Raw genomic sequence first — 16,073 nt, 5'->3', positions numbered from 1 at the left:
AACAACCAGTGCTGATGAAGTATGAGAAAAAGAGTTACACTCATGTACTAATAGTTGGAATACAAACTGGTAGATGAATACAAATATCTGTTAGAGTTAAAATTTGCATATACTATGATCTCATTCTTTTTTAAAATTTTTTTTGAAAATTAAAAAAAATATGGAACGCTTCACAAATTTGCATGTCATCCTTGCACGGGGGCCATGCTAATCGTCTCTGTACCGTTCCAATTTTAGTACATGTGCTGCTGAAATGAGCAATGATCGCTCATTCTAACTTTAGGACTCTAATCTACAGAAACAGATATAGACTAATTTTCAAAAATTCAGATATGTATTAGGTTTTATGTACTAAATCAAATATTTATGAGAAAACTTTTTAAAGCTAATCCAAATGCATTTTTTCTTTTGTCAAAGCGGAATATTAACTTGGGTCATGTGGACAAAATATGTCCTATCAGTAAACAAAGGATGTTGTGGTCATAAAGCCCTCAGGGATGGCATCCCCACTCCCATCCCAAGGTGTGCCCTGAGGGGATTCAGGAGGGAGAAAACAGGATACTGGCCCTGGATAGTTAAGATGCATGTCAAAAGAATGGTTTCAGGGGCGACTTCCCTGGTGATCCGGTGGGTAAAACCTCGAGCTCCCAATGCAAGGAGCCAGGTTTCATCCCTGGTTGGGGAACTAGATCCCGCACGCCACAACTAAGAGTACGCATGCCGCAACCAAGACCCGGTGCGGCCAAAATAAATAAATAAATTTATTAATTAAAAGAGTGGTTTCAGAGAATTAAAAGAATTAAAACCATTAAAAGAATGGTTTCCGAGACTTCCCAGGTGGTTAGGACTCCAGGCTTCTACTGCTGGGGGCGAGGGTTCGATCCCTGGCTGGGGAACTAAGATCCTATATGCTGCTCAGCCAAAAAAAAAAACCTTTCCTAGTAAATCTGAGAATTATAGCAATTAGTAGATACTAGGTAAGAAACTGTAAACCTCTCTTACTTGACTGACTACTCATCAATGCTTTTAAGTTCTTTCTCTTCTTTTGAAAAAATTGCATGCCTTTTCTTGACTTAGAAAATCCCTTATCTGCAAAAATAAGGCTCTAAATAGGACAATCCATGATTAAATGAGCAGACAAGAATAAAATATTATATGTACCAAAACCACTAAATGTTCTAAGATCGGTGCGATGAGGTTATTTTATGGGAAAAATTACATATGACACAATCCATTAATTCTGGAAAAATCTGAAACACACCGTCTTCGTGATAAAGTTTACTCTTTAGAAAATAGCATTACAGAGAAGTTCTTCTATGTTATATCCTTTACACGTTGGACTTTGAGAATTAATTAAAAGGCGTAGAAGAGACACAGATTTTCAAAAACTTTATTCTTGCTGGCTAGAGAGGCCCTCATTCCATCTAACAAGTACAAATCATGCTTAGAATTTTAAAGACTCTTTTGAAACCCTCCTCATAATGTATTTTGATTAGTGACATAGAAGCTGAAAAGGGTTACAGAGAGGTTAAAACCCTTGCCGTTCACATAGCTAATTGGTGTTGCTAATAGTCATTTTTTATTTCAATGAAAAGGAACTCTAGAACAAACCATCTAGACTTGTATACTACTTGATAACCCTTCCTAGGTCGTTCCTCTGTATCCTACATTAGGAAAATTGCAGCAGTTTACTGAGCAGCGACTCTGGCCCAGAGAGTTGATGAGGAAAACCTCACGCTAGCAGCCATTATTTATGGCTAGGCTGGAAGCAGCATGACTTTGGTCCCAGGGGTAAGAAACTTGATGTAGAAGGGATTTCACTTGACAGCTGAGATGTCATTCCCTCCTCTGATATCCTCTCTAACTACTGTGGGGAGATACTACAACCCCTGAGGAAATGAAGTAAGCTAGCATCTTGTTAACCAGGAGTGTCTCAAAATGGACAAAAATAATTTGCGTTGCAGAGATCAGCATTTGGGTGATCAGAAATTGCCTGCAGTTGAACTTGCTGCTTTCTTGATGCAAAGGAGCTAGAAAAAGACAATAAATCATACCTGTGTTTCTGTTAAGATGGGGAACTAGCATAGGATGCTGGCTTCCCTCACCACTAAAATCAATTTTGGAAGAATTTTGTCATAAAAATTTTGTTAAAATATTACTGGGGTGGTCTTGGCACCCCTGTAAATCACTTGACAGCACTGGGGAGGGCTTATTTCTGGGCTATTTATTCCACTGTTTATAGGTCTGTCTTTAAGCCAGTACCACACTGCTTTAATTACTATAGTTTACAGTAAGTTTTGAAATTAGGAGCTGTGAGTCCTCCAGCTTTCTTCTTTTTCAAGATGACTTTGGCTTTGGGATCCCTGGAGATTCCATATGAATTTTAGGATGGATTTTCTTTTTCTTTTCCTTTTTTTTTTTTTTTTTTTTGGCCACGTGGCATGCAGGATCTTAGTTCCCCCACCAGGGGTCGAACCTGTACCCGCTGCAATGGAAGTGTAGCATCTTAACCACTGGACTGCCAGGGAGGTCCCAGGATGGATTTTCTATTTCTGCAAAATCATTGTTGGGATTTTGATGGAGATTGCATCGAGCCTGTAGACCACTTTGGGTGATATTGTCATTAACAATATTGTCTTCCAATGAACACAGGATATGTTTCCATTTATTTGGGTCTGCTTTAATTTCTCACAGCAATATTATGTAGTTTTCATTGTATGTCTTTCATCTCCTTGGTTAAGTTAATTCCTAATTCCTTAGCATTGTATTTGTCTTTGATGCTCTTGTGAATGGAATTATGTTTCTTAATTTCCTTTTTTGTTTGCTTATTATTAGTGTATAGAAAAGTAACTGATTTTTTTGTGTGATTTTGTGTCCTACTACTTTCCTGAATCGGTCTGTAAGCCTTGTTCCTGATTTGAGAGGAAAAGTTTTGAGTATGATGGGTTAAAACCCCATTTAGCTGTGGGGTTTTCATGAATGACTTTTATTATGTTGAGGTAGTTTCCTTCTACTCCTAGTTTATCAACATTTTTTCTTTTTTGGCTGCACCAGGTCTTAGTTGCTGCATGTGCGATCTTTGTTGAGGAATGTGGCCTCTTTTAGTTGCGGCATGCAGGATCTAGTTCCCTGACCACGGATTGAACCCGGGCCCCCTGCATTGGGAGCGCAGAGTCTTAACCACTGGACCAACAGGGAAGTGTCCTTGTCAACTATTTTTATCATAAAGAGATCTTGAATTTTGTCAAGTGCTTTTTCTGCATCAATTGAGATGATGGAGTGCTTTTTTCTCTTCATTCTTTTGATTTTAAAATTTTAAAAACTTTAAATCCGAATTCAGTTTGCTAGTATTGAGTATTTTTGCATCAATGTTCATAAAGAATATTGAACTTTAGTTTTCTTTTCTTGTAGTGTCCTTGTCTGGCTTTGATATCAGATTATGGTAGCCTCATAGAATGAATTAAGAAGTGTTTCCTTCTCTTCAATTTTTTGGAAGGGTTTGATAAGGATCGATGTTATTTCTTCTTTAAATGTTTGGTGGAGGGGCTTACCTGGTGGCTCAGTGGTTAAGAATCTGCCTGCCAGTGCAGGGGACATGGGTTCAAGCCCTGGTCCGGGAAGATCCCACATGCATCGGAACAACTAAGTCCATGTACCACAACTACTGAGCCTGTGCTCTAGAGCCCGCGAGCCACAACTACTGAAGCCCACGTGACACAACTACTGAAGCTCACGCGCCTAGAGCCTGTGCTCCACAACAAGAGAAGCCACCGCAAGGAGAAGCCCGTGCACCTCAATGAAGAGTAGCCCCCACTCGCCGCAACTAGAGAAAACCCGCGCACAGCAACGAAGACCCAACGCAGCCAAAAAATAAATAAATAAACAAGCAAACAAATAAATTAATAAAATAAATATATTAAAAAAAATGTTTGGTGGAAATCACCAGTAAAGACATCTGGTCCTGGGCTTTTTTTTATTGCAAGGTTTTTGATTACTGAGTCAATCACTCTATTAGGAGATCTAATCAGATTTTCTATTTCTTCATGATTCAGTTGTCATAGATTGTGTATTTCTAGGAATTTATTCATTTCATCTAAGTTATCCACCTTGTTGGTGTACAATTGTTTGTATGATACTCTTATAATTCTTTTTTTTTTTAATTAATTAATTAATTAATTTTATTTTTGGTTGTGTTGGGTCTTCGTTTCTGTGCGAGGGCTTTCTCTAGTTGTGGCAAGTGGGGGCCACTCTTCATCGTGGTGCGCGGGCCTCTCACCATCGTGGCCTCTCTCGTTGCGGGGCACAGGCTCCAGATGCGCAGGCTCAGTAATTGTGGCTCACGGGCCCAGCTGCTCCGTGGCACGTGGGATTTTCCCAGACCAGGGCTCGAACCCGTGTCCCCTGCATTAGCAGGCAGATTCTCAACCACTGTACCACCAGGGAAGCCCAAATTCTTTTTAATTTCTTAAAATCAATAGTAATGTCCCCATTTCCATCTCTGATTTTAGTAGTTTATCTTCTCCATTTAAAAAAAAATCTTATTGAAGGAGATTTATTTGTTTATTTATTTATTTGGCTGCACCTTGACGCACATGGGATCTTAGTTCCCCAAACTTAGTTCCCCGACCAGGGATCGAACCCACCACATGCCCTGCATTAGAAGTATGGTGTCTTAACCACTAGACCACCAGGGAAGTCCCATGTCTTCTCTCTTTTTTGTTTAGTAAATTATCTAACCATTTGTCAAGTTTGTTGATCTTTTCAAGGAACCAACTTTTGGGTTTTTTGATTTCCCTGTTGTTTTTCTATTCTCTATTTCATTGATCTCTTCTCTAATCTTTGCTATGTCCTTCCTTCTGCTAAGTTTGGGGTTCGTTTGGTCTTCTTTTTCTAGTTACTTATGGCATATAATTAGGTTAGTGATTTCAGACCTCTGTTCGTTTTTACTATAGGCATTTAGGGCTATAAGGTTTCCTCTTATCACTGCTTTTGCTGTATTCTATAAGTTTTGGTGTGTTGTGTCTTTATTTTTATTTGTCTCAGTGTATATTCTAATTTCCCTTGTGAGTCCTTCTGTGACCCTTTGACCCTTTAAGAGTGTGGTGTTTTTTGTTTGTTTGTTTTTTATAAATTTATTTATTTATTTTTGGCTGCATTGGTTCTTCGTTGCTGCGTGCGGGCTTTCTCTAGTTGCAGCAAGCAGGGGCTACTCTTCGTTGTGGTGCATGAGCTTCTCACTGTGGTGGCTTCTCTTGTTGCGGAGCACAGGCTCTAGGCACACGGGCTTCAGTAGTTGTGGCACGTGGGCTTCAGTAGTTGTGGCTCGCAGCCTCTAGAGCGCAGGCTCAGTAGTTGTGACGCACGGGCTTAGTTGCTCCGCTGCATGTGGGATCTTCCCGGACCAGGGCTCGAACCCATGTCCCCTGAATTGGCAGGCGGACTCTCAACCACTGCACCACCAGGGAAGTCCCAAGAGTGTGGTGTTTAATTTCCACATATTTGTAATTTTTTTTTCTTTTTCTTTTTTGCTGCATCGCGTGGCTTGTGGGATCTTATTTCCCACCCCCCCAACCCCCAGGGATTGAACCCCTGCCCCCTTCAGTGGAAGCGCAGAGTCCTAACCACTGGATCGCCAGGGAATTTCCTCTAGTTTTCTTAATAGATGTGAAAGGTGGTATCTCATGTGGTTTTCATGTGCATTTCCCTCATAGTGAGTGTTGTTGAGCATTTTTCATGTGCTTGTTGGCCATTTGTACATCTTCTTTGTAGAAATGTCTATTCAAGTCCTTTGCCCATTTTTTAATTCGACTGTTTCCCTGTTGTTGAATTTTAGGAGTTCTCTATATATTGCAGATTATAATCCCTTATCAGATATGTGATTTGCAAATATTTTCTCCCACTCTGTGGGTTGCCTTTTTACTCTGTTGATAGAGTCCTTTGATGTGCAAAAGCTTACTTTTTTATGAAGTTTGATTTGTCTATGTTTTCTTTTGTTGCCTGTGCCTTTGGTGTCATGTACAAGAAATCATTGCCAAATTCAAGGTCATAAATATTTAGCCCTATGTTTTTTTTCTAACAGATTTATAATTTTATCTCTTACATTTAAGTCTTTGATCCTCTTTGAGTCAAACTTCGTATATGGTATTAGGTAAGGATCCAACTTCATTCTTTTGCATGTGAATATCTGGTTTTGCCACCACCATTTGCTGAAGACTGGAAGATGAAAACATCTTTCCATTTGTTTGTGTCTTTTTAAATTTTTTCAGCAATGTTGTGTAGTTTTCAGTGAAAATGTCTTTTACCTCCTTGGTTAAATTTATTCCTAAGTATTTTATTATTTTTTATGATCTTATAAATGAAATTGATTTCTTAATTTCTTTTTCAGATTGTTCCTTTTTTTCTTTTTTTTGGTCATGCTGGTGTGAGGATCTTAGTTCCCAACCAGGGATCAAACCGGTTGCAATGGAAGCATGGAGTCCTAGCCACTGGACTGCCGGGGAATTCCCTGCTCATTTTTAATGTTTAGAAATGCAATTGATTTTTGTGTGTTGATTTTGTATCTTGAAATTTTACTGAATTAGCCTTAACAGTTGTTTTTTTCCCCCCATGGAATCTTTAGGGCTTATTTCATATAAAATTGTGTTATCTATGAACAAAGATTGTTTTACTTCTTTTCCAGTCTGGATGCCTTTTTTTTCTTATTCTTGCCTCCAACGCTATGCTGAATAAAAGTGGAGGAAACTGAATCCTCATCTTATTTTTGTTCTTAGGGGAAAAGCTTTAAATTTTTCACCATTGAGTTGTTGATTTTTCATATATGGACTTTATTATTTTGAGATCGTTTCCTTCTATTCTTAGTGTATTTTGTGTTTTTGTCATGAAAAGCTGCTCATTTTGCCACATGCTTTTTTGGCATCATTTGAGATTATCATGTGTTTTTTTCTTTTTTCCCTTCATTCTGTTAATAGAGTATATTACATTGATCAGTTTTTGTATATTGGAACTTCCTTGCATTCCAGGAATAAATCCCACTTGCTCATCCTGTATAATCCTTTTTCTTTTTTTTTTTTTTTTTTTTGGCTACGCAGCGCAACATACGGGATCTTTGTTCCCTGAACTCATGCCCTAAGCAGTGAAAGTGCAGAGTCCTAACCACTGGGCTGCCAGGGAATTCCCTATAATCCTTTTAATATACTGCTGGATTCAGTTTCGAATGACTTTCAAGAAGGGCGCCAAGACTATTCAATGGGAAAAGGACCACCTTATCAATAAATGATGATGTCAAAACTGGATGTCAACATGAAAAAGAATGAAGTTGGATTCTTTTTTTCTTTTATTATTATTTTTTATTTTATGTGGTTAAGAAACACCATCATAACCATTTAAAAAATGTATGCTACAATAGTGTTAACTATATGCACATTTTCTGCAACAAATCTCTAGAACTTTTTCATCTTGCAAAACTGAAACTGTATCTATTGAACAATTTTCTTTTTCCCTCTCTCCAAACTCACTGACAACCATGATTCTACTTTCTGTTCCTAACATTGTGACTATTCTAGGTACCTCATATAAGTAGAATCATATAGTATTTGTCTTTTGTGACTTGCTTATTTCACTGAGCATAATGTCCTCAAGTCATCCATATTGTAACATGTGACAAGATTTCCTTTTTTTAAGGCTGAATGATATTTCATTGTATGTATATACAGTACAACATTTTGTTTATCCAGTCATCCACTGGTGGACCTTTGTGTTGCCTCCATCTCTTGGCTATTGTGAATAATGCTGCTATGTTTTCTTTTTTTTCTTTTTCTTTTTTTTTTTTGGCTGTGTTGGGTCTTCGTTGCTGCACACGGGCTCTCTCTAGTTGCGGTGACCGGGGACTACTCTTCATTGCAGTGTGTGGGCTTCTCATTGCAGTGGCATCTCTTGTTGCGGAGCATGGGCTCTAGGCATGCGGGCTTCAGTAGTTGTGGCACGTGGGCTCAGTAGTTGTGGCTTTCAGGCTCAGTAGTTGTGGCTCTCGGGCTCTAGAGCACAGACTCAGTAGTTGTGGTACACAGGTTTAGTTGCTCCACGGCATGTGGGTTCTTCCCGGACCAGGGGTTGAACCCATGTCCCCTGCACTGGCAGGCGGACTCTCAACCACTATGCCACCAGGGAAGTCCCAATGCTGCTATGTTTTCAATTATTTTGAATTTATACCCTGAAGTGGGATTGCTGGATCATACGCTAATTAAATTTTTAATTTTTTGAGGATCCTCCATACCGTTTTCCATAGTGGCTGCACTCTTTTACATTCCCAAAAATACTGCATGAGAGTTCCAAATTTATTTTGTTATATTAAGAACACTTAACACGAGATCTACTCTCTTAAATTTTAAAGTATACACTATATTATTGTGAAGTTCTATATATTCCTTATCAGATATACGGTTTGCAAATATTTTCTCCCATTATGTAAATTGCCTTTCACTCTGTTGATTGTTTCCTTTGCTCTGCAGAAGTTTTAAAGTTTGATGTGGTCTCATTTTTCTATTTTTGCTTCTGTTGCCTGTGCTTTTGGTGTCATGTCCAAGAAATCATTGCCAAATCAAATACCATGAAGCTTTTCCCCTGTTTTCTTCTAGGAGTTTTATAAGTTTGAGGTCTTACATTTAGGTCTTTAATCCATTTTGAATTAATTTTTGTATATGGGGTAAGGTAGAGGTCCAGCTTCTTTCCTTCACATGTTGATATCCAGTTTTTCCAATACCATTTGTTGAAGAGACTGTTAAAAGGTAAACTGAGGCATATTAAAATTTTTAAAGAGTTTATTTGAGCAAAAATCGATTCAAATTTGGCAGCATCCAATCTGGCAGATAGAAAGGAGTTTCAAGAAGCTGTACAGAGGGAACTTCCCAGGTGATCCAGTGGTTAAGACTCTGTGCTCCCAGTGCAGGGGGCCCGGGTTCAATCCCTGGTCAGGGAACTAGATCCTGGATGCCGCAACTAAGAGTCTGCATCCACAACTAAAGATCCCATGTGCTGCAACTAAGACCCAGCACAGCCAAATAAATAAATAAATATTTTTTAAAAATCTCTGGTGGTCAAGTGGTTAGGACTCTACACCCTCACTGCCAAGGGCCCAGGTTTAATCCCTCGTCAGGGAACTAAAATCCCACAAGCCGCAAAGTGCGGCAAAAAAAAAAAAAAAAAAAAGAAGCTGTACAAAACGAAAGGCTTTTATAGGCAGAAGGGAGCAGGAACAGGGAAATTATATGAGGCGAAACTGCAAAAATCATGTTGGTTATTACAAAGTTACTTTCCTTTAGGGGATGGAAGGGGTCTATACGGCAGATTACTTAAGTAGTAATAATCTAAGTAAGACAACTAAAACTATAATTAAGTCTCAGTTTTGTGACATGGGGCTTAGCATAAGCAACTACATTTTGGACCTTTGCACTGTTATCAAAGACCATTTGACCATGTACTTGAGGGTTCTTTTCTGGGTTCTCTATTCATTCCATTGGTCTACAAGTCTGTGTTTATGTCAGGACCACACTGTTTTGATGACTGTAGCTTTGTGGCATGTTTTGAAGTCAGGACATGTGATACCTCCACTTCTTTTTCTTTTGAAGTTGGATTCTTACCTTACACCGTATATAAAAATTAACTTGAAATGGATCAAAGACCTCAGATGAAGTGCTAAAACTATAAAACACTTAGAATAAAACGTAGGGGGATAGCTTCATGACATTGGATTTGGCAATGATTTCTTGGATATGACACCAAAAACACAGGTAACAGGAGCAAAATTAGACAATAGGACTATATCAAAATTAAAAACAGCAAAGGAGGGGCTTCCCTGGTGGCGCAGTGGTTGAGAATCTGCCTGCCAATGCAGGGGACACGGGTTCGAGCCCTGATCTGGGAAGATCCCGCATGCCGTGGAGCAACTGGGCCCATGAGCCACAATTGCTGAACCTGCACGTCTGGAGCCTGTGCTCTGCAACAAGAGAGGCCGCGATAGTGAGAGGCCCACGCACCACGATGAAGAGTGGCCCCCGCTTGCCACAACTAGAGAAAGCCCTGGCACAGAAACGAAGGCCCAACACAGCCATAAATAAATAAATAAATAAATTTAAAAACAGCAAAGGAAACAAGCAACAAAAAAAAAAAGGAAAAAAGAAACAATCAACAGGGTGAAAAGTCAACCTATGGAATGGGAGAAAATATTTATAAGCCATGTATCTGATAAGGGATTCATAGCCAGAATATATAAAGAGCTCCTTCACAATAATGTATTGTACACTTACAAATGTGATCAAGACCCCTGTGAACTAAACTCTGACACAGGGCTGGAGAGTTGATATCACCCGAGGTAGGACAGTGAAGGTCTAATTGCCAGCTTTGCCAGCTGAGAGCAAACTGCTCCTGGTGGGCCTTATGGACAGGGACGTGTTCTTTCTCACCTCTAAGCTCTCACTCCACAAGTCCGGGAACAAGTAAAGGGGTACAGCCAGCTGCTGAGTATGTCTATTCCAATTATGCATTGTGGAACTGGGAGAAAAACACAGGATGTGTTTGGGGACCCACGGGGCTCACTGTGTGAAAGACGTGAGCTAAACCTCCATTGATCACCTGACCTCCACAAGCCCCTACTCTGACTGGGGGGCCACAGGGACATAGGGTCTCCTGAAATCAGTGTCCATTCAAAGCCAGTGTCCAGTAGTCCCTGAAAAGTCTGATCATTTCCTTTTCCCCAAAGCACAGTGAAGCTGGTAAAAGGCCATCTGTGCCTTTGGTGAAGGCTGGGAGGAAGATTAACAGCATGAATTTCGGGCAGTGCCCTGGGAACCTTGCTCTGAGGACCTGTCCTCTTGTTCATTCAAGGGCTCTGAACCTGTAAACTAGCTCAAGTGTGGGAACTGATTGATGGGCCATGATGCCCTGATTTTCTGATTCAGGTGAGACTTTCATTCAACTGACCTAGAAATTTTCTGATTCTACACATAAAGTAAGGATGTAATAGGCTTCCTATCTATCTTATCTGTAGGAACACAGTCAACTAGCCTTTGGCAGTGGGCCCCTCCCACCTGGGATCCAGTTATTCCCTGGCATTTCGGTTTCCCAAAGCATGACTGCAGTTCCCACTGGAAGGTCCGGCCGACAGAGAAGAGTGACCACGGAGCTCTTCAAGGGTGCCAGCTCTCCCCTCACAAATGTATTTCTCCCAGTGTTAGTGAAAGGTAGGTGTTCTGGACCTTCCCAGTGCTGGTGAGTAAGTCTTAAAAGACAAATCCACTCTTAACATTTGAAGCTCCCTAAGCCTTTGTCTCCCTGCCTCTTCATTAAACTAAGGCAGTTCTGCTATTTCCAGCTCACGATTTGGGCAACTTTTGGTCCACGTTTCAGCCAACCAACCAGATACCGTTTTCCAACTCCCAGGCGGCAACATTCAGTGCAGACTCTCTGCTTCGTGCGCTCGAATCAATAAATTAGCCTGATCTGGACTCACATTCCCTCCACCGTTCTCCCAGCTCTCAGTGTCCGTCCCCACCCTTCCCCCAGACTCCTGGCTGTAAAAATTAGAGACTCAAGGAGTTCTTTGGAGCGCAGTACGCCTCCTCAGGGGCCGCACTTCGTGCCCCCCCTTTAGGTACCCGTTGGCACATGACTAGCGAGTCACGGGGCTAGGGTGGCCGAGGCGGTGGCTCCTGAGGGGAACCCCCTGCGAACTGCCTCAGGCCAGGCAGGGGCGAAGAGCCCGACTCCACCTGGGAAGGGGAGGGGGGCCGGGGGGCTACTTCCACGGGGGGTGGGGCTCTCCACCTGTCAAAAAGACTCATCAGAACTCGGGGCTCAGTGTCCCCACCTTCCCCAGGGTCTTCCCCCCCCAACCCCCCTCCCTCCACCTCGCAGAATCCCCTGCTCGCAAAGCAGCACCCTCACCTCCACAGCAAACACACGGTGGGACTGGCAGTTCGCCTTGTGACTCACTGTAAATCACAGCAGGAGACTGTGCTTTTTTGTTTTCAGCCACTTCAGCCCTGGCGCTACAAGAGATAAGAGTCTCCTTCAGGGAAGACACAGCCACCTTCGGGTCATTATACAACACTTGAGCTGGGAGTCTGAGTACCTGAGCTCATCCTTTTCTTCCACTACTTTGTCCAGCAACTAGTCGATCTCATTATGTTCATTAGTTTTTCCAAAATGCTTGCAAATATTTACAGTAGCCAGGACATGGAAGCAACCTAAATATCCATCAACAGAGGAATGGATAAAGAAGATGTGGCACATATATACAGTGGAATATTACTCAGCCATAAAAAAAGAAGAAAACAATGCCATTTGCAGCAGCATGGATGGACCTAGAGATTGTCATACAGAGTGAAGCAAGTCAGAAAGAGAAAAACGAATATCATATAATATTGCTTATTTGTGGAATCTAGGAAAATGGTACAAATGAACTTACTTGCAAAGCAGAAAGAGTCACAGATGTCGGAAACAAACTTACAGTTACCAAGGGGGGAAGGGAGGTGGGATGAATTGGGAGATTGGGATTGACATATACACACTGCTATGTGTAAAATAGGTAAGTAATGAGAACCTACTGCATAGCATAGGGAACTCTACTCAGTGCTCTGTGGTGACCTAGAAGGGAAGGACGTCCAAAATAGAGTGGATATATGTGTACCTGTAACTGATTCACTTTGCTGCACAGCAGAAAGTAACACAACATTGTAGAGCAACTGTACTCAATATCAATTAATAAAAAATAAATAAATAAAAATAGAAGAGATTGCAGAGGAAGAAAATGCTCACAAATATCATATTCACAGTCATCTGCCTCCTTGCTTCTTACAAGCGATCTATTAGGAGTATCCGATGGATATATTTTGTGCGTCTCGATCGCCAGATCACACCATGGACTATTAGTAAGCTGTTTACTACTGGAACTAGGGTCATTAGCATCTTTATATAATTAGATTAGGGGCCAATTCCAGAAACTCCAGGCCAATTCCGAAAACTCATCCTTAATACTCGGCTCGTCTAGAGCCACTCTTGGCACCACAATCTATTCGTCAGGGTTCTCCAGAGAAACAGAACCAATAGGGCAGGTGGAGAGAAACAGAGACAGAGAGACCTTAAGGAAATGGCTCCGTGACTGTCTGCACTCGGCAAGCTGGCAGCCAGAGACAGCCGACAGGACAGCTGCAGCCTCGTCCCAAGGCCTGAGAAGAGGGGAGGTCATGGTCTAAATCTAGTCCAAATCTGCGGCCTGGGAACAGAGAGATGGTGTAAGTTCCACTCTGAGTCCTAATCCCAAGACAGGTGAGGGCCAGCATCCCAGGCTGAAGACAGTCAGGCGGAGATGGAACCCTCCCTCACTCAGCCTTTGTATTCTAGCCGGGCCTTCAGTGTCTTGACTGAGCCCCAGCTTCACGGGGGGTGGGGGGCCACCTTCACTTGGAGGGGGGGCGCTATCTGCTGTACTCAGACTGCCGGTTCTAATACCAACCTTGTCCAGAAACACCCTTCAAGACACACTCAGAATAACGTGTAACCAAATATCTGGGCACCCCATAATCCAGAGAAGCTGGTACGTTAAATTAGCCATCACAGCCTAGTTTCCACTCCTCCAACCCTTCGTGATGTTAAAAGCACCTAGTTCCTAGTACTGAATCCTGTATCAGTGAGCGTCCTCATAAGACATTCAGTAACTGGATGACATTTTAATAAAAGTACTATTTTAAAGGATGAAGGGAAACTACAAGGTGGAGGGAAACCACGGAGGAGAGTGTCATGTAGAGCCAGGGACCGAGTGTGCCCTGAGGAGGCCAGCAGGGCTGTACCCGACCCGGAGGGAGAAAGCTGAACGAGAGGCTTCGAGGTGGAACTGTGGCCTTTGGTCAAGGGACTCAGCCGAACCACAGTGACCCCACGGGGATGTTTCCACTTCACTCTCCTTCCTCCCTAGGGTTGTCAAGTTTAGCAAACAGAAAACAAGACACCTAGCTCATTTTGAGTTTCAGTTAAACAACAAATGATATTTTAGCATAAATGTGTTCCAAACTTTGCCTGGTGCACACTTACACTAAAAAATTATTCATTGTTTACCTGAAATCCAAGTTTAACTGGACATCCATATCTTATCTAGCAACATGATTCTTCCCTCCAGTTTCCTTCCAGACTCAACTGGAGGTCAGAGGGCACAGGAGCCTGTGTGGTGTGGTCCATGCACGTTCACCTTCGCAGATCAGAGGGCAAGATGGAAGAAAGTGGAGAATGGGTGTGGGGAGACAAATACACGTACGTAACAATCCTCTCCTGATTAGAATACCTGAAGGGCACCTGTTGTCTGCATCAAACTCTGAATAATAAACCCTTTACTAGGTTGAGAAACTTTCTTCTTTTTTAGGCCTTTATTTTTTCATGGCAGCTTTAGGTTTACAGCAAAATTAAGAGGAAGGCACAGAGAGTTCCCGTAGACCCGCCCCCGCCACGTGTATCATCCACGGATACCAACATTTCCCACTGTAGGGGTACATTTGTTACAGTTGATGAACCTACATTGACACATCATAATCACCCTAAACCCATAGTTTACCATAGGGTTCATTCTTGGAGTTGTACATTCTATGGGTTTATAAACACGTAAAATTATAGTATCACACAGAGTATTTTCACTGCCCTAAAAGTCTTCCATGCTCTGGTTATTCATCCCTCTCCCCACACAACCCCTGGCAACCACTGATCTTTTCTTTTTGTTGTCTCCATAACCTTGCCTTTTTCAGAATGTCATAATGGTGGAATCATATTGCATGAAGCCTTCTCAGATTGGGTTCTTTCACTTCATAATTTACATTTAAGTTTCCTCCATGCCTTTTCATGACATCGTAGCTCATTTCTTTTTCACACTAATATTACATTGTCTGGATGCACCACAATTTATTTATCCACTCACCTACTGAAGGACATGTTAGTTGTTTCAAGTTTGGCAATTATGAATGAAGCTGCTATAAACATCTGTGTGCAGGTTTTTGCATGGACGTAAGTTTTCAGCTCATTTGGATCAATACCAAGGAGCATGGTTACCGGATCATATGGTAAGAGTAGGTTTAGTTTTTTAGAAACTGCTGAACTGTCTTCCAAAGTGGCTGCACTGGGGCTTCCCTGGTGGTGCAGTGGTTGAGAATCCGTCTGCCAATGCAGGGGACCCGGGTTCGAGCCCTGGTCCAGGGAGATCCCACATGCTGCGGAACAACTAAGCCCGTGCGCCACAACTACTGAAGCCTACACACCACAACTACTGAAGCCCGCACGCTTAGAGCCCGTGCTGCACAACAAGAGAAGCCAGCACAGTAAGAAGCTCGTGCACCACAACGAAGAGTAGTCCCTGCTCGCCAGAACTGAGGAAAGCCCACGCGCAGCAACAAAGACCCAACGCAGCCAAAAATAAGTAAATAAATAAATAAATAAATTTATTAAAAACAAAAAAGTGGCTGCACCGTTTTGCGTTCCCACCAGCAGTGAGTGAGAGTTCTTCCTGCTCCACACCCTCAGCATTCGGTGTTGTCAGTGTTCCAGATTTTGGCCATTCTAGTAGGGGTGGTATCTTATTGCTGTCTTTATTTGCATTCCCATAATGACATATAATGTGGAGCATCTTCTCATATGCTTATTTGCCATCTGAATATCTTCTTTGATGAGGTGTCTGTTAAGGTCTTTGGCCCATTTTTTAAATCAGGTTGTGTATTTTCTTTCTTTTTTAAAAAAATATTTTATTTATTTATTTATTTTTGGCTGCATTGGGTCTTAGTTGCAGCGCATGGGCTCTTCCTTGAGGCGCATGTGCTTCTCTCTAGTTGTGGCTCACAGGCTCAGTAGTTGCGGTGCTCAGGCTTAGTTTCCCTGCAGCATGTGGGATCTTAGTTCCTTGACCAGGGCTTGAACCTGTGTCCCCTACATTGGAAGGCAGATTCTTAACCACTGGACCACCAGGGAAGTCCCTTTATTTATTTATTTATTATTATTATATTTTATTATTTTATTTTATTTTTGGCTGCATTGGGTCTTCATTGCTG

The 16,073-nt window shown here is 41.8% G+C and overlaps 1 long non-coding RNA gene across 1 annotated transcript in view; it reads right to left on the bottom strand.

Moving 5' to 3' along the window:
• Window positions 1–4,177: 4,177 nt before the first annotated feature.
• LOC309615421 overlaps window positions 4,178–16,073 on the bottom strand; it is a 137,233-nt gene continuing 125,337 nt past the window's right edge. Inside the window, exon 2 of the long non-coding RNA XR_014236812.1 lies at window positions 4,178–4,453. This is a non-coding gene — a long non-coding RNA (uncharacterized lncRNA). The remainder of the gene's footprint in view (window positions 4,454–16,073) is intronic.

Source organism: Balaenoptera borealis (assembly GCF_965194805.1).
Source record: "Balaenoptera borealis genome assembly, chromosome: 18".
Taxonomy (NCBI): Eukaryota; Metazoa; Chordata; class Mammalia; order Artiodactyla; family Balaenopteridae; genus Balaenoptera; species Balaenoptera borealis.
The sequence above is the reverse complement of the archived record's forward strand: the minus strand, read 5'-3'. Positions and strand labels throughout refer to the sequence as shown.